This window comes from Microcebus murinus, chromosome 2 (assembly GCF_040939455.1).
Source record: "Microcebus murinus isolate Inina chromosome 2, M.murinus_Inina_mat1.0, whole genome shotgun sequence".
NCBI classification, from domain to species: Eukaryota; Metazoa; Chordata; class Mammalia; order Primates; family Cheirogaleidae; genus Microcebus; species Microcebus murinus.
In genome coordinates, this window is record NC_134105.1 from 40,241,630 (window position 1) to 40,260,635 (window position 19,006).

The 19,006-nt window shown below is 45.2% G+C and overlaps 1 pseudogene; it reads left to right on the top strand.

Moving 5' to 3' along the window:
- Positions 1 to 1,627: 1,627 nt before the first annotated feature.
- Positions 1,628 to 4,639, top strand: LOC142876716 (RWD domain-containing protein 1 pseudogene; annotated as a pseudogene).
- The last annotated feature ends 14,367 nt before the right edge of the window (positions 4,640 to 19,006 follow it).

Consider the following 19,006-nt stretch of genomic DNA (forward strand, 5'->3'; position numbering starts at 1 on the left):
ATGTATGTACATTTCAAAGACTTTCAATTATCTGGACTGAAGGCGCTGTTCTCACTATGACCAGATGAATGGGAGTGTTCTGTACATGAATCATGCTTTATTTTTAAATCAGGACATCACTTAAGTATTAATGTTGTGTGTACAGATTTTTGTTTTGGGATTTCTTTTTTGCCTAAATAAATGTTATAAATTTTATGTCAAATGTGTCTTGTCTACTTTGATTCTAGACACTTGCTTTCTGAAAAAGGCCAGTTTTACTGCAGAAGAAGTTTTTAGTTCTGGAACATCATTAATCCATTTCCTTTTTATCTCAAAGGTGGCCTTGAACATCCATTTCCTTAAATATCTATGCTAAGTACTATTAAGTGTTGAAACTTATATAACTTATAAATCCCTCAGGGAACTTTAGTATGGAGAAGAATAAATATTAAATAAACAGATAAATATTAACAGGATATTACAGACTAGTCCACAGTGATTGTTATAGAGGCATAGAGACTATACCTAATCCAGACTGGACACCTATTAGTTCAAGAAGACTTCCTGAAGAAAGTGATATAATATCTGGGTTGACATTCACACAAGTATTGAGGTAATTAACCAGTACAGTGTATATCATTTAAGTGCATTTAGTGAGGGGAACTACCAAGAAAAGTGTTATATGAGAACCCCAGGTACATGTATATATATAGTAGCATAAATGCAGTTGTACAAAAAGGACATCTCTTCATTTATTGAGGAAGTGTCAACATTTTTACTTTTATACACAACATAGTCAACCTTCTTTTTTTTTTTTTTTTTTTTTTTTTTTTTTTGAGACAGAGTCTCGCTTTGTTGTCCAGGCTAGAGTGAGTGCCGTGGCGTCAGCCTAGCTCACAGCAACCTCAAACTCCTGGGCTCGAGTGATCCTTCTGCCTCAGCCTCCCGGGTAGCTGGGACTACAGGCATGCGCCACCATGCCCGGCTAATTTTTTTTTTATATATATATCAGTTGGCCAATTAATTTCTTTCTATTTATAGTAGAGACGGGGTCTCGCTCTTGCTCAGGCTGGTTTCGAACTCCTGACCTTGAGCAATCCGCCCGCCTCGGCCTCCCAAGAGCTAGGATTACAGGCGTGAGCCACAGCGCCCGGCCCATAGTCAACCTTCTTATAATACATGTTCACAGAGTAAAATTTGCAAAAAATGAACTAGAAAAAAATTTACATAATTTATACCTCCAGTATTGGAAATGATTCAAAAATGAAATATATAGCATAGTGAATTGTAAAAAAAATGCTGACAACTTTAAATAGTGGGGAAAGGAAAGAATTTAACATGAAAATGTATTGTAGAGATTATGGTCAATTGCACAGAGGCAATCTGTAAGAGCTGACTTTCATGATCATTAATATTCTGGGCCGGATGTAGTGGCTCACACCTATAATCCTAGCACCCTGGGAGGCCGAGGTGGGTGGATCCTTTGGGCTCAGGAGTTTGAGACCAGCCTGAGCAAGAGCGAGACCCTGTCTCTACTAAAAAAATAGAAAGAAATTAAGTGGACAACTAAATTATATATATATATATATATATATATACATATATATATATATATATATATATATATAATTGGGCATGGTGGCGCATGCCTGTAGTCCCAGCTACTCAGAAGGCTGAGGCAGGAGGATTGCTTGAGTCCAGGAGTTTGAGGTTGCTGTGAGCTAGGCTGACCCTATGACACTGTAGCCCGGGTAACAGAGTCTGTCAAAAAAAAAAAAATGGCCAGTGCAAATGACGAATTTTTAAAACTGAAATTTTCATCCTTGCTGAATGTTGTGTCCAGTCCACTCATCTGAGTTTTCTGCCAAATGCAAATAAAGATAATAACAAGGTTCTGCTTAACATGATGCAAATAACATAACTATCCTGTGTACAACCAAAAATGCACTAATCCCTTCCCCAGAATTTGGTTTCAGGATTTTAACATTTAGGATTTTAATCTTTCAGGATTGTGATTTTAGGGATTTTAGACCTCAGGGATTTTGATCTTTCAAGATTTCAACATTTGGGATTATGGCCTTCAGGATTGTGTTTTAGGGATTATGATAGGCTCCCATCCCTACTATGTGGTCTCATAGCACCCCCTATGTGCTTTAGCACACTAGTTCTCAAAACTCCTTACTGATTTTTATTTAAGAGATGGGGTCTCACTCTGTCACCCAGGCTGTAGTGCAGTGGTGTGATCACTACTTACTGCAGCCTCAGACACCTGGGCTCAAGCAATCCTCCTGCCTTAGCTGGAGTAGCTGGGACTACTGGCATGTTACACCAAGCCCATCTAATTTTTGTTATTTTTGTGCAGACGGGGGTCTCACTATGTTGCCCGAGTTTGACCTGAACTCCTGGGCTCAAGCAATCCTCCCATTTCAGCCTCCCAAGAAGCTGGGACTACATGTGTGTGCCACCACGCCCTGCAAGGGCAAGGACTTTGTTTTAATCAACATGATACTTCTTGAGTTTAACACATGCCCAGCAATTATAGCTCAATAAACATTGAATGACAAAATTTAAAAGCTGTGTTTTCCTTTTCCCCACATTGCTAGAGTATTCTGCTAAAAATGATCAAAGCACGGCAAACAGATTGGTAGCTGTGCGGTAGCAAGATGGTGTGTTTATTAAGAGCATGGGTTTTGGAATCATACAAACCAGATTCATGTCCTGGCCTTTCCATCTATTAACTATATGGCCTTAGACAGTTTCTTTCTTTCCTTTAGTGTTCTTCACTTACAGAAAAATAATAAAAATATCACCTACCTCAAAGGATTGTATGGGAATTAATTGAATTGATGCTTATAAAATGTTTATCCAGACACCTAGCACATAGAGCTAAAAAAAAGATTGGCCAATATTATTACTATATATCTGTGATAGCTAAGTCTACGTGTCAGTTTGACTAGGCTATGGTATCCAGATATTTGGTCAAACATTATTCTGGATGTTTCTATGAGGGTGTTTTTGGATGAGATTAACATTTAAATTGGCAGACTTTATGTAGTTTGCCCTCCATAATGTGGCAGGCATCCAATCAATCAGTTGAAGATCTAAATAGAACAAAAGACTAGCTTCCCTGAGCAAGAAGGAATTCTCCAGCAAATGGCCGCCTTCTTGAACTGCAACATTAACAATTCCTTGGGTCTCCAGCATGCCCCCCTCTCCCAGATTTTTGATTTCCAGCCTCCATAATTGCATGAATCGATTACCCACACACACACACCCATTGGTTCTGTTTCTCTGGAAAATCCTCACTAATACAATATCAAACCTTTAATTTTGATGAAATTATTATGTACAAGTTGTAAAAATGAAAATCTGAAGATAGGTAAGATTCCTATTACCCATTAAAAGTAGATGTTTTGCTGGGCACAGTGGCTCATGCCTGTAATCCTAGCACTCTGGGAGACTGAGGCAGGTGGATTGCTCAAGGTCAGGAGTTCCAAACCAACCTGAGCGAGACCCGTCTCTACTGAAAATAGAAACTAATCGACCAACTAAATATATATATATATATATAATAGCCGGGCATGGTGGCGCATGCCTGTAGTCCCAGCTACTTGGGAGGCTGAGGCAGGAGGATCACTTGAGCCCAGGAGGTTGAAGTTGCTGTGAGTTACGCTGATGCCACAGCACTCACCTGACCAACAAAGTGAGTCTCAAAAAAAAAAAAAAAAAAAAAAAAAAAATAGATGTTCCCTTCATTTCAATATCAGATGAGACTCAGTTACTAAGGGGCACCAGTAACAAAGACAACAAAAGAAAAACTGGCTTAACAAAAAAGCATAAGGAGAAAGAGGACTTTGGGCGCTGGGCCTTCTAGCCAGGGACTCTGCGCCTATGCCCGCCCTGCCACTGCCCGCTCTCCCGAAGCAGCCCTGGTCTTGGTTGCTGCATGCTGTCCAGACTATCCTCAAGTTTACATATAGTGAAAAATACCCAGATCAAGCTTCCCTTTATGAAATATTCTCCCAGGAAAATCTAGAAGATAATGATGTCTCAGACATTTTTAAGTTATTAGCATTACAAGCTGAAGAAAATCTTGGAAAGGTGATGATTTTTACACTAGTGACAGCTGTGCAAGAAAAATTACATGAAATAGTAGATCAGATAAAACTAGAAGAGAGGAAGAAAAGAAACAAAAAGAAAAAGAAGCAGAAGAAGCTGAAAAGAAATTATTCCATGGGACTCCTGTTACAATTGAGAATTTCTTAAATCGGAAGGCCAAGTTTGATGCAGAACTCTTGGAAATTAAAAAGAAACAGATGAAAGAAGAACAAGCAGGAAAAAATAAATTAAGTGGGGAAAACAGTTATTTGAGACATCATAATCTTGACCTATCTGATATCCAGTTCTTGGAGGATGCTGGAAACAATGTGGAGGTAGATGAGTCTTTGTTCCAGGAAATGGATGACTTAGAGCTGGAGGATGATGAGGATGATCCAGACTACAATCCTGCTGGCCCAGGGAGTGACTCAACTGACTAATGGACTCTCCCCTGTAAGGTTTTTCGCGGCGGCAAAAAGAAAAGACAGAGAGAGTGAGGGCCAAACCACATGTGGGGCCCCAAGAGAGGGGGGCCCCAGAAGTCGCCGCTGTTTGAAGGAGTTGGGGCTAGGGACTTTTGGCGGGAAGAGCAGGATTTTAGGAGGGGGCTGGAGGTATTTGTGGAATCCAGGAGCCAAAACTTTCTTATCCAGGTGGACTTCTGGGTGTGGTTCCTCTCAGCGGGGCCTGGCAGTTTTGTCCTTGGTGGGTCTGGTCTCATGAGCCTTTTCTTTTTTGATCTAGGGAAGGGGAGGGGGCCGCCACCAGCCTCACATTCCGGCCTTTTGGTACTCTTTCAGACTACTTCTTGCTAGGAGGGGGCGTAGTTAGGGGCTATAGGCCGGGGTGGTGGAGGGGTGGTTGGTAGTGGGGAGTACGGATGAAGGAGTAGTTGGTTTACTGCCACTTGTGACAGCTCTTGTAGGCGGCGCTGGAGGAACGGTAAAAGACAGGGAACAAACAGAAAGGTTAGGCAGATGATGACACCGGGTCCTATTAGTGGCAATGGCCAGGTAGCCAAAGGAATTGTATCCAGCCCAAGGGGGACACATCCCAGTGGCGGCGGTTGTGCAGGTCTTTACTCAGGTTGGTGAGTTTGTCTATGTTCTGCTCCATAAAGCCCAATTCGCCAACATAGCAGCAGCAGTCTTTATGAAGAAAAAGGCAGGTTTTTCTTTTTCCAGCCATCAGCAGATCTGCAAAATCTTGGGCAGAAATGACACTGTGGCCCAGGGCACCTCCTGAGAGCCCTGAGGCCGCAATGGAAGAGGCCAAGCTGAGACCTACCATGACAGGTAGAAAGATGGCTCCTCTCGGCCGGGGCCCTGGGAGAAGCCATCCAAACTCAGACTCACCATATAGAGTTAATTGAGGGACCACCATGACAGGGAAACAAAGACCCAGGGTGGATGTATTGACGCAGCGTGTAAGTGTTCCCCATTGCACCAGAAGAACTGTCCCGGAGTAGATGAAGTGGTTGTGGTCACAGTATGGTAGGTAAGGCAGCGTCCATGAAGTTGTATGTTGGGGTCCATGTGGGAGGTGAGAAAGCACATGCAATCTGCATAGGGTTGGCCTGTAGGCTCAGGTTTCCAAAGGGGAATGCGAGTGAGTGGAGTGGAGCATGAGAGAGCTGATGAGGGAGTTTGGGGGTTAGAATAGTTTAGAGGGACAGCAGCCAGCAGGGGCTGCTGAAGGGAGGCACAGAGGGAACAGTGGGAAATCTTAGGGATTATTTTAGAGGAATTTAGGAAGGTGAGGGTGTGCTGTATGATATCTGACCAAGAGGTGAGAGTGGGGTTATGGGGACAAGAAGGAACAAGTTGTCCAGCCAGAGTCTGTTCTGCCTTCTGGGAAGTGGTGCCCTCGGGGAGGCGGGATGCCTCTGTAACCTGAGAGGCTGAGACAAGGGCATAGGCTGCCTGGCATTTGCGGTCATCACTCATGGACGAGCTGCTGTCAACAAACAATGTTAAGTTTGCATCTGAGAGGGGTTGGTCTGAGAGGTCGGGCCTAGAGGTGGTGGCGGCATCGACCATCTCAGGGCAGGAGTGAGAGGAAAGGGTTAAGGACGGGATGGGAGCAAAATATCAGGGTTTAAAGTAGGAGACTGTGTTATAGTAATGTTGGGGTTTTCTATGAATGAAATGGAATTCCTGTAATCTAGAGGGAGTGAGGAGCGCCAATGAGCAGTGAGTTAGGAGATCTTGAAGGTGAAGGTCCTGTCCTAGGGAAAGCTTTAGTGCTTCCTTGGCGAGAGAGGCTGCCGCGCCCAGTGCCCTAAGGCAAGGTGGCCGGCCACAGACTGGACCTTGGTGTCTAGTTGTTTGGATAAACAAGCCACTGGAGTACAGGTGGGCGGGTTCCAGGAGCCTAAAGGCTGGGTGAGGACACCGAGGGCCAAGCCCTGGCACTTGTCAGTGAAGAAATAAAAGGATTTTTTAGGATGAGGGAGTCTTAGAAGTGGTGCCTGGAGTAAAGTGTCACGAAGCTTTAGAAACGCACAGCTGACAGCTTGGGGGTTTAGTAAAGGGCCAGTGGAGGCATCAAGAGCTGCCTCATAGAGAGGTTTAGCAGGGAGAGAGAAGTTAGGGATCCAGTGTCAGAAGAAACCAATAAATCCAAGGAAAGACAGAATCTGTTCAGCGGTTGTGTGTGGTTGGCGATCGCAAAGAGCCCGTTGGCGGTCAACAGTAAGATCCCGGGACGTGGGGGTGAGACGAAGCCCAAGGTAACTGACCATGGGCTCAGACAGCTGGACCTTGGAGGGGAACACTTGATAGCCCTTGGAAGCAAAGAAGTTAAGTAGAGAGGCAGTGTGGGTCTTGGAGTGCCATAAAGAGGGGCTACAGAGCAGTAGATCATCAATGTATTAGAGAACAGTGCTAGGCTGTAAGGGACATTAGAGTAGGTCCTGGGCCAGCACCTGACCAAATAGGTGGGGGCTGTCCCAAAACCCCTGGGGCAGGACGGTCCAAGTGAGTTGTCTAGATGTATTTGTGTCAGGATCTTCCCACATAAAGGCAAAGAGATTGTAACTAGCTAGGTCCAAGGGGATAGCAAAGAAGGCATCTTTGAAGTCCAGAACAGAAAGATGGGTAGTGGAGGGTGGAATATGAGAAAGTAAAGTGTAGCGGCCGGGCGCGGTGGCTCATGCCTATAATCCTAGCACTCTGGGAGGCCAAGGCAGGTGGATTGCTCGAGGTCAGGAGTTCAAAACCAGCCTGAGCAAGAACGAGACCCCGTCTCTACTATAAATAGAAAGAAATTAATTGGCCAACTAATATACATATATAAAAAAAATTAGCCGGGCATGTTGGCGCAGTCCTGTAGTCCCAGCTACTCGGGAGGCTGAGGCAGGAGGATTGCTTGAGCCCAGGAGTTTGAGGTTGCTGTGAACTAGGCTGACACCACGGCACTCACTCTAGCCTGGGCAACAAAGTGAGACCCTGTCTCAAAAATAAATAAATAAATAAAGTGTAGGAATTAGGCACTACAGGGTGTATGAGGATAACAGCCTCCTTAATGAGCCTCAGGTCCTGGACCAGCTGGTAGGACCCGTTTGGCTTCTTTACAGGGAGAATGGGTATGTTATAGGGAGAATTAGTTGGGATTAAAAGTTTTTCACGCAGAAGATGTTCTATACGTTCTATAATGGGTTTTAGACCTCTGTGGTGGGTCGTTGGAATAGGGAACTGCGGGTGGGAAGGGAAGGATGAAGGATCTTTGACTCGAATGAGGACAGGGGTGTCGTGTGTGGCCACTACTGGGGTAGAGGTGTCCCAAACCCTAGAGTCTACAAGTTTAGGTGGGAGAGGGCACGTCTTGGGAGAGGCGGAGGGTGGGGGTGAGGAATCTGAAGAGAGGGATAGAAGGAGAAGGGCGTATGTCCCTGAGGAAAAGTGTAGTGTGGTGCCTAATTTGGCTAATAAATCTCTTCCTAAAAGTGGAACGGGACAGGAGGGCATGATAAGGAAGGAGTGGGTGATAGAATGGTCATCTAGACATGTCAGAGGATCAATAGTAGGGGGCCGTGAAAGATTGCCGTCAATACCCATAACCGACACCTGGGAAGGATAAGTTGGGCCTGAAAAAGAAGGTAGGACAGAGTAGGTAGCCCCCATGTTAACCAGAAAGGACACTGTCTTACCCGCTACCTTGATTGTTACCCTGGGCTCAGCAAGGGTGATTGGGGTCCCAGAGCCGGGGCTTCGGCGGTTTTCTGCAGCCAAGCCCAAAACCATCAACGGCAGGTCTGGGGGTGGAAGGACTGACCCTCTAGACGTTTGTCTCAAGGGGCAATCACTCTTCCAGTGTCCCTCTTGACCACAGGCCGGACAAGGCTTATTGGGCTGACATGGCTGCGAGCACCGGTTGGCCCAGTGGCCTTTCTTACCACACTTGAAGCAGGTGCTGGGCGGAGTGCGGCTGGTTGCTTTAGACGACGTCAATGGCTTTCCGGGCCCCACCGGCCGCAGGGCTGCAACCAAGGCTTGGGCTTGCAGGTGTGCCTTTTGGTAGGCACGGGCTTTCCTTTGGGCCTCTGCCTGTTTATCTCGGGAATTAAAGATTTTAAATGCCATGTTCACCAGGTCTCGGATGGGGGTCTGAGGGCCTTCTGCCTTTTTAAGTTTGCGTCTAATGTCAGAGGAGGACTGGGTGATAAAGTGAGTTGCAAGGTCGGTGCCCCTGCTGGGGAAGTGGGGTCTAAGCGGGTATAATGGATGAGAGCACCCGTAAGGTGGCTGAGGAAGGCCTCAGGATTTTCATCTGGCTTCCGAGTGATTTCTCTAAGCTTATCATAATTAATGGCCCGATGGGCAGCGGCCTGGAGACCAGCAAAAACGCATTGCAGCATGCGATCTCGTCAGGTTCCACCATCTCGGCCGGGGGGGGGGGGGTGTCTGGCTGGTATTCCCACCCTGGCTCATTGCGTGGGACAGCCTCGGCCCCGACCCGCATGGTGCTGTCCGTTAGATGGACTTGGTCGGCATGTCGCTTAGCCGCTGTCCAGACACGTTCCTTTTCATCAGTAGTAAGAGCAGAGGCCAGAATAACAAAAATGTCAGGCCAGGTCAAATCATATGCTTGTGTAAGATAGCGGAACTCTTTGGTGTAGGCCGTGGGGTCGTTAGAAAAGGAGCCTAAACGCTTTTCAATGTGAGAGAGATCAGAAAGAGAGAGGGGAACATGGACGCGCACGACCTCTTTGGGACTGGCTACCTCTCTCAGGGGACAGAGAAGGTTTGGCCTGAGGGTCCTGCATGGGATCAAGTGTGGTGACTAACAGGGGACATTGGCAGAGAGCCAGCGCAAGCAGTAGCAGAGGACGGTGGGGCACTAGGAGGAGGAGGAGGACCTAGATATGGTGGAGGATGAACAGGGGGAGAGGGAAGGGAGCCAGGCGGGTCAGAGAAGGCGGAAGAGGTTTCTAACAGGTCTTTCAGCTGAGAGGTGGAAGAGGCCAAGGACAGCGGAGGACTCAGTGCAAGGAGGATTTGTGACGGGTCACAGGTCTGACAGAGGGAAGGACGGGAGCGCAGATACAAGAAAGCCTGGACATAAGGGATTTGCCATTTCGGTGACAAAAGTTATCGAGATCATGTAAGATTTTGAAATTGAAAGTCCCGTTTTTAGGCCATTGTGACCCATTGCCTAATTTGTATATCGGCCAGGCAGTGTTACAATAGAAAACAAGTCGCTTGGGCTGAATATCAGATTTGAGGCCCAGGGCTGCAAGATTGGCAAAGAGACAGCCCAGAGGCGTGTTAGATTTGATTTTGGAGGACTGACTGCCCATAGTGTCCTAGTCCAATGAGGGAAGGACGAGATTGAGGAGCCGGCATCCAAGGTTACCTATCAGGCCTTTGGAGAGAAGGCTCTGAGCTTAGGAAAAGACCGACTGAGTGGATCAGACATCCCTGAGGCACTCAGGGCCTTATGAATTCTTACAGATGAAAGGACTGACTGAGGGGGCTTGGGTGTCCCCAAGATGCTCAGTTCCTTATAAATCCTTACGGATGGAAGGACTGACTGAGGGGCTCAGGTGTCTCCAAGACACTCAGGTCCTTATGGATGGAGGATCTCTGACTTGGACTATGGACAGAGACCCTGGAATGGACTCATTGGGCTAGGAACGCAAGGGCAGAGGGACTTACCCAGGCTAATTAGTCTACTGACGTCTGGTGGAGGTCCTGGTCCGAGGTCTGGAAGACACAAGAGGGGACCGTGCGACCGTGGCCCTGTGGCAGGCCAGCACAGCCAAGATTCCCCTCCCGGGTTTTGGCACCAAATGTAAGGTTTTTCGGCGACGGCGAAAAGAAAAGACAGATGGAGAGAAAGAGTGAGGGCCAAACAACATGGCTTTATTATACACTTGTGGACGAGGTTCTGGGGCCCCAAGAGAGGGGGGCGCCCAGAATCCACCAATGTTTGAAGGGGCTGAGGCCTTTTATGCCCTTTGGGCCTGGCTAGGGATTTTTGGCGGGAAGAGCTGGGGATTTTAGGAGGGGCTGGAGGTATTTGTGGAATCCAGGAGCCTAAACGTTCTTATCCAGGTGGACATCTGGGTGTGGTTCCTCTCAGCGGGGCCTGGCAGTTTTGTCCTTGGTGGGTCTGGTCTCAAGAGCCTTTTCTTTTTTGATCTAGGGAAGGGAGGGGGCCCGCCACCAGCCTTACATCCCCATCTGCAGAGAGGCTTGATTACCACAGCATCTGTGGCTATGCTCAGAGGGTTTTGGTTTTCCTTTCTTTTTTCTAAGAAAAAATGATTTTCAGGAGAATATTCTTCTGATAGCTTTCAACATTGAACTTAATAAACTGACCTTAAAATTTCAAATATAAGAAAAAAAAAAAAAGGAGAAAGAGGAGGAGGAGGAGGAAGAGAAGAAATACATTGGCTTACCCCTATCCTCCAGGTCATGGAGCAAAGCCAGAGGATAGGGTGTCCTGGCTCACGTGACTGACCTGTACTGGCAGAGTCTAGCTCCTGCAATAACTGGATCTATATCTCAAAATATGACCAGGGCCCAGTTTCTGTCTGTCTCTTAGAAATGTCTTCATGAGGTTCACTCTCAGATACCCAGGTATTATTACTATGGGCCATACATACTCAGGAGGACAAATTCCTGTGGCTAATTTTTTGGCTGTTTTTTTTGAGATAGGCTCTTACTCATTGCTCTGCTAGGATGCAGTATGATGCTAGAGCATCATAGTTCACTGTAAACTCAAACTCCTAGACTCAAGTGATCCTCCCACCTCAGCCTCAGGAGTAGCTGGGACTACAGGCGTGTGCTTACCACCACTGGCTAACTTTTCTATTTTTTGTAGGGGGGGGGTCTCCCTCTGTGGCTCAGGCTCCTTTGCCTAATATTTAACCAAACAAGTTGTTGAGCTCCATTGTATATAGTCATCTCCATTGTATATAGTCGTCACTTCAAAAAAAAGAAAAAAGGAAAAGCCTTTCTCCCTTTCTCTATTCTTCCTCCTCCCACCCTCACATTTTTTATTATGTTGATTGACTTAGTCTGTCTTGGCTAAAGTGTTCCTTTCCTCCCCATTATACTTCTATCTCCTATTCCTCATCCTCAATTTGCATCATAAAAGTCCAATAAATTGATCCATCTGCATAACTTCTCAAATTGAGAAGAGGGAGCAAATGGTGGAAACCTTGAGCACTCACATTAATCATTTCTGTCTCTTATAATTTAAGATTCTAATGCACTCTCAAAATTCAGCCTTTAGACCAGGCGCGGTGGCTCACGCCTGTAATCCTAGCACTCTGGGAGGCAGAGGCGGGCGGATTGCTTGAGGTCAGGAGTTTCAAACCAGCCTGAGCAAGAGTGAGACCTGTCTCTACTATAAATAGAAAGAAATTAATTGGCCAACTAAAAATATATATAGAAAAAATTAGCCGGGCATGGTGGCGCATGCCTGTAGTCCCAGCTACTTGGGAGGCTGAGGCAGCAGGATTGCTTGAGCCCAGGAGTTTGAGGTTGCTGTGAGCTAGGCTGACGCCACAGCACTCACTCTAGCCTGGGCAACAAAGTGAGACTGTCTCAAAAAAAAAAAAAAAAAAATTCAGCCTTTAGCCAGGCTCCAGCCTATGAAAAAGCATGACATAGGGTCGGAGTAACCATATGGGCTCCTGGCTTCCTTTGGAGCAGGCTTGGGGAGATGGCACCAGTGACCAGATATTGCAGATGAATGGCTTACTCCGGTGCCTCCAGTAGGGCAGCCCAGTAGGGCAGCTGTTTAAAGCGACTGCTTCTGGAGTGTCTCTCCTAGACTGAGATGTAAATCTAAGAGATAAGAACAACACAGTATAAAAGGAAACATTTATAATCACATACATAGAAATTTGAACCTGGCCGGGCGCTGTGGCTCACGCCTGTAATCCTAGCTCTTGGGAGGCCGAGGCGGGCGGATTGCTCGAGGTCAGGAGTTCAAAACCAGCCTGAGCGAGACCCCGTCTCTACTATAAATAGAAAGAAATTAATTGGCCAACTGATATATATATAAAAAAAAAAAAATTAGCCGGGCATGGTGGCGCATGCCTGTAGTCCCAGCTACCCGGGAGGCTGAGGCAGAAGGATCACTGGAGCCCAGGAGTTTGAGGTTGCTGTGAGCTAGGCTGACGCCACGGCACTCACTCTAGCCCGGGCAACAAAGTGAGACTCTGTCTCAAAAAAAAAAAAAAAAAAAAAGAAATTTGAACCTGAAGAATAAGGAATTACCAAACACATTTTCTACCTAATTCTGTTTTTGTTTTTTTTTTTGAGTCCGAGTCTCACTCTATTGCCCAGGCTAGAGAGCTGTGGCGTCAGCCTAGCTCACAGCAACCTCAAACTCCTGGGCTCAAGCGATCCTTCTGCCTCAGCCTCCTGAGTAGCTGGGACTACAGGCATGCGCCACCATGCCCGGCTAATTTCTTTCTATTTGTTAGTAGAAACAGAGTCTCCCTCTTGTTCAGGCTGGTTTTGAACTCCTGACCTCGAGCAATCCGCCTGCCTCAGCCTCCCAGAGTGCTAGGATTATTGGCGTGAGCCACCGTGCTGGGCTCCCACACACACTTTTTGTCTATCTCAAAGAACTGCCCCCACTGACAGCTTTCCAAGTTTGTGATTTTTCAGCCTCACCTCTGTTGTTATTGTATATAGGGCCTCCTACACTAACATATAAGATTTTTACAGAGCAGAAAATTTCCTTTCAAAAATATGGTGCTGAAGAGACCACCAACCCACCAACCTGGTATAGAGATTACTTCAAAGTGGAAATATCTGAGCTGTGGAAAATGCAGAAAGAAATTTTTTTATCTGAACTTTCCTTATCTGACTAGAACAGAGCATATATATATAGTGATGAAATAGAACAGAGCTTTATAAGAGTCAGCTGCCACAACCTTCCCCCCCTGGGGAGGTCTCCAGTCTCGGATACACTGACCTTGACACATGAGGACATTCAAAAAACTTGTATAAACAAGACTCATCATAATTCAGTAGCAAGCATATTTGAGACAATTGCAGTTTAAAAGCATGAACCATATAACAAAAAGTAGAATAATTAGTTTAAAGATAAAGCACTTCTTCCCAAAGGAAATTATTATCACCTAGTGAAAAATTAGGCATTTCATTCATTTAATTACCGACTACAAGTCTATCTTTGCTCTAGCTCTCAAGCTTTGGGTGAACATTCCTGATAAATATCTCCAACCAGTCAAAAACTTCTTTTACTGAGTTTGAAATACTGTATTTGCACTGTATGTATTCCTGTGGGCCTTGCTTTCCTTTGTTACACAGATTTTGTGTTGCCTTTTTTTACCTAGAGGTATGTGTTATAGAGCCTTTGTTGTAAGACAGAATAATGTCATTGGTAGTATACGCAGCTTCTAATGCAAGCCTTATTAGGTACCACTTCTCTCTCGGAGAGGACTTAGTGGGCACAGAGCATGAGGCAGTTGTGGAATGCTGTGCCTTTGTCTAGATACCACCTTGTTTGATTACTTCTTTCTTTGTTGTTTTTTTCCTTACAATGTCAGTAAGCTGTGTCTTGCTTCTAACATATTGTAAGACTAATTACTTGTTACCACTCTCATAATGTGTTGCAATAAATATTACTTAAATTAAATTTTAAAAAAGACTCATCAGAACCCTCCATCCGTTGAGCCTTAAACACCACCTTCTCCCCCTTATTAAGACAGTATATAAACCTTTACTCCTAGCTATTCTAGGAGCTTCCCTTACCATAGGGTTCTCCCACAAGTGTAATAAATTTTTCTTCTGTTAATCTGTTGTTAATTAATTCATAAGCCCCCAAGTAGTTGTACCTAAATTGGTAGAGAAGTTGTTTTTCCTCCCAACGGGGCTCAATAAATCAAAAAAATGTAACACCAGCTAGGGGCAGTGGCTCACGCTTGTAATCCTAGCACTCTGGGAGGATAAGGTGGGTGGATTGCTTCAGCTCAGGTGTTCTGAGACCAGCCTGAGCAAGAGCAAGACCTCATCTTTTCTAAAAATGTCAGGGCGTTCCACCAAAACCTGCCTGTTTCACTTATCCCAATCCTAAATTGAGCAGCTACTAATACAGCTGATGAGGTGATTTGGGGGTCATACTTTTGATTGGTTGACTACCATGTAAATGAAGTAACTTTTGGGACATACTTCTTTTTTTTTTTGAGACAGAGTCTCGCTTTGTTGCCCAGGCTAGAGTGAGTGCCGTGGTGTCAGCCTACCTCACAGCAACCTCAATCTCCTGGGCTCAAGCAATCCTACTGCCTCAGCCTCCCGAATAGCTGGGACTACAGGCATGCGCCACCATGCCCGGCTAATTTTTTCTATATATATTAGTTGGCCAATTAATTTCTATTTATAGTAGAGACAGGGTCTCGCTCTTGCTCAGGCTGGTCTCGAACTCCAGACCTCCAGCAATCCACCCTCCTCATCCTCCCAGAGTGCTAGAATTACAGGCGTGAGCCACCTCGCCCAGCCTGGGACATACTTCTGGTTGGCTGACTACTATGTAAATAAAGTAACTTTTGGGACTACTTCTTTTTTTTTTTTTTTTTTTTTTTTTTTTGAGACAAAGTCTCGCTTTGTTGTCCAGGCTAGAGTGAGTGCCGTGGCGTCAGCCTAGCTCACAGCAACCTCAAACTCCTGGGCTCGAGCGATCCTTCTGCCTCAGCCTCCCGAGTAGCTGGGACTACAGGCATGTGCCACCATGCCCAGCTAATTTTTTATATATATATATCAGTTGGCCAATTAATTTCTTTCTATTTATAGTAGAGACGGGGTCTCGCTCTTGCTCAGGCTGGTTTTGAACTCCTGACCTTGAGCAATCCGCCCGCCTCGGCCTCCCAGAGAGCTAGGATTACAGGCGTGAGCCACCGCGCCCGGCCTGGGACTACTTCTGATTGGTTGACTGCTATGTAAATGAAGTGACTTTTTTTAAAAACTTGCCATTGGCTAACTGTAACCCCCATAAAACTAAAAGAAAAGGAAAAAGGAGCACTCAGAGTTTGGTGGCAGATTTGCCTCTCTGAGCCCTCCGGCGAAATAAAGCTGACTCTCCAACTCTCCGTGTGCCGCTCGGGTTTTTCTTCGGCCAAGAGCTGTTCACACCTGCTGGAACAAAAATAGAAAAAATTAGCTAAGCAACTAAAAATAGAAACAAAAAATTAGGCAATTGTTGGTGGATGCCTGTAGTCCCAGCTACTCAGGAGGCTGAAGCAGGAGGATCACTTGAGCCCAGGAATTTGAGGTTGCTGTGAACTAGGCTGACGCCACGGCACTCTAGCCCAGGCAACAGAGTGAGACTCAGTCTCAAAAAAAAAAAAAAAAAATTAACACCAATAAATAGGAAGACAGTGTTAGAATAAAGGATAGCCTTTCATTTTATTTCTTTTGTATTTTATGGGGTCAGCCTAGCTCACAGCAACCTCAAACTCCTGGCTCAAGCAATCCTTCTGCCTCTGCCAAGTAGCTGGGACTGGGACTACAGGCATGCACCACCATGCCCGGCTAATTTTTTCTATATATATATTAGTTGGCCAATTAATTTCTTTTTATTTATAGTAGAGACAGGGTCTCACTCTTGCTCTGGCTGGTTTCAAACTCCTGACCTTGAGCAATCCGCCTGCCTCGGCCTCCCAAAGTGCTAGGATTACAGGCATGAGCCACTGTGCCCCGCCTCATAGTAAAGGTTTTAATGCTGATCACTATAATGGGCGAAATAAAGCAAGGTTAATAGACAAAGATATGGATAAATCACAAATCTTAATAGCTAGTCTTTGGTGTTTGGTTTTTTTTGAGTCAGAGTCTCACTCTGTTGCCCAGCCTAGAGTGCCATAGCATCAGCCTAGCTCACAGTTTGAGCAACTTCAAACTCCTGGGCTCAGGCGATCCTCCTGTGTCAGCCTCCCGAATGGCTGGGACTATAAGCATGTGCCACCATGCCCGGGGAATTTTTTCTATATATTTTTAGTTGGCCAATTAATGTCTTTCTATTTTTAGTAGAGACAGGGTCATGCTCTTGCTCAGGCTGGTTTTGAACTCCTGACCTTGAGTGATCCTCCCATCTCAGCCTCCCAGTGTGCTAGGATTATAGGCGTGAGCCACCGTGCCCAGCCTAGTCTTTGAGTTTTTTAAAATATGATTTATCTTATCTAATTTTTTTTTTCTTGAGACAGGGTCTGACCCTATCACCTAGACTAGAATGCATCATAGGTCACTGCAATCTCAAACTCAGGGGCTCAAGCCAACCTCTTACCTGAGCCTCCAAAGTGGTAGGAGTACAGGAGTGAGCCACTGTGCCCAGTTTTATTTAAATTTTAATTAATTAATTTCATAAATATTCCTAGGAAATTTATTGAACACATTAGGAGAAGGAGGGGAGGGAGTCAGAGAATTACAGAGATCCTCTGATGCAGCACCTTACTCCATTTCTCAGATGAGGACATTGATCCTCTGAAAGAGACAAAGACTTGTTAAAAGTCAACACGTGATCTTTTCCTTTAAAAAACATCCTATTTGAGAAGATGAAAATAACACATAGGGTGTTAGACACTCTTAGTACTTGAAATTCTGCAAGTTTCTTTTTTCTTTTTATTAGAGATGGAGTCACACTCTTGCTAAGGCTGTTCTCAAACTCCTGACCTCAAGTGATGTTTCTGCCTCACCTTCCCAGAGTGCTAGGATTACAGGCATGAGCCACCTTGCCCAGCCAAAATTCTGCAAGTTTGGTGTTGTTTTATTATCTCATTTTCCAGAAGAGAAGACTGAAGCTCATAGGTTAAGCAACTGCCCAAAGGAGAAGTAGAAGTGGCATTCGAATCCAGGCTCTTCTGACTTGAAAGCCCATACTCTTTCCCCTATACTTCATGACAATGAAGCTTAAGAAATATTACAAAGTTCTTAAAGAAATACAATCCTATTTGAAAGAGATATAAACTATGGTTTTCTAATTTAATTTCAGGAGTTTGATTTCTTTAAACTTCCCAACTTTGTATCTGTGCTATTCTTCCCCTACCTATTGAAGAGGGTAGGGCATGTTGGTCAAGGTTTTCTAGAAGAAATGACACCTAAGTGAGACCAGAAGGATTAGTAGAAAGTACTCAGTAAGATGAGGTAGAGTGGGGACAACAGAATGTGCAAAAGTACATTTCTAGAAATAAAAAATTTCTATGTAAAATGATAAAAGGAAAGGTTATTGCAGGAAAATACTAATGGTCTAAGCTAGAGAGGTAACCAAGAGATAGATCATGAAGGACCATCTAACGCCACCCTAAGGCTGGACACAGTGGCTCGAGCCTGTAATTCCAGCACTTTGGGAAACTGAGGCAGGAGGCTTGAGGCCAGGAGTTTGAGACAAACCTAGGCAACATAGCAAGATCCCATCTCTACAAAAAATTTAAAAATTAGCTAGGAGCAACCGGGCTTGGTGGATCATGCCTGTAATCCTACCACGCTGGGAGACCGAGGCGGGCAGATTGCTCGAGGTCAGGAGTTTGAAACCAGCCTGAGCAAGAGTGAGACCGTCTCCACTATAAATAGAAAGAAATTAATTGGCCAACTAATATACATAGAAAAAATTACTGGGCATGGTGGCGCATGCCTGTAGTCCCAGCTACTCAGGAGGCTGAGGCAGGAGGATTGCTTGAGCCCAGGAGTTTGGGGTTGTTGTGAGCTAGGCTGATGCCACGGCACTCACTCTAGCCTGAGCAACAAAGCGAGACCCTGTCTCAAAAAAAAACCAAAAAAAACCCACAAACATTAGCTAGGAGTGGTGGCACATACCTGTAGTCCTAGCTGCTTGGGAGACTGAGGCAAGAGAATTGCCTGAGTCCAGGAGTTACAGGAGTGTGCCACTGCACTCCAGCCTGGAAACAGAGTGAGACCTTGTCTCTAAACAGAAAAAAAAATAATCTTAAGAAGTTTGGGTTTCAACAAAGCGAGACTGTCTAAAAAAAATGTATTTTCTACCTTTTCTTTTCAAACTGCCTTCAGAAGAGGAAACTGTCTCAAAAATAAATAAATATATAGCATGACAAATGGCAGTAATCAGGAAAACGGTATAAGAGGGACAAGAAGTACAAGGAGGAGATGGCGACAGTGTTGACGGTTGCTCTTTTTTTTTGAGACAGAGTCTCACTTTGTTGCCCAGGCTAGAGTGAGTGCCGTGGCATCAGCCTAGCTCACAGCAACCTCAATCTCCTGGGCTCAAGTGATCCTACTGCCTCAGCCTCCCGAGTAGCTGGGACTACAGGCATGCGCCACCATGCCCAGCTAATTTTTTTTTTCTGTTTTATGAGAATTTATTAACTGAAAAAGATTCAACAGTCAAATTGAAATGAACTATGGGACTCAAAAACATCTACTTTTTAAGGTGCAAAAGCAATACATAATGGGAAGATCCAATGATGTTTAAAAATGTAAGA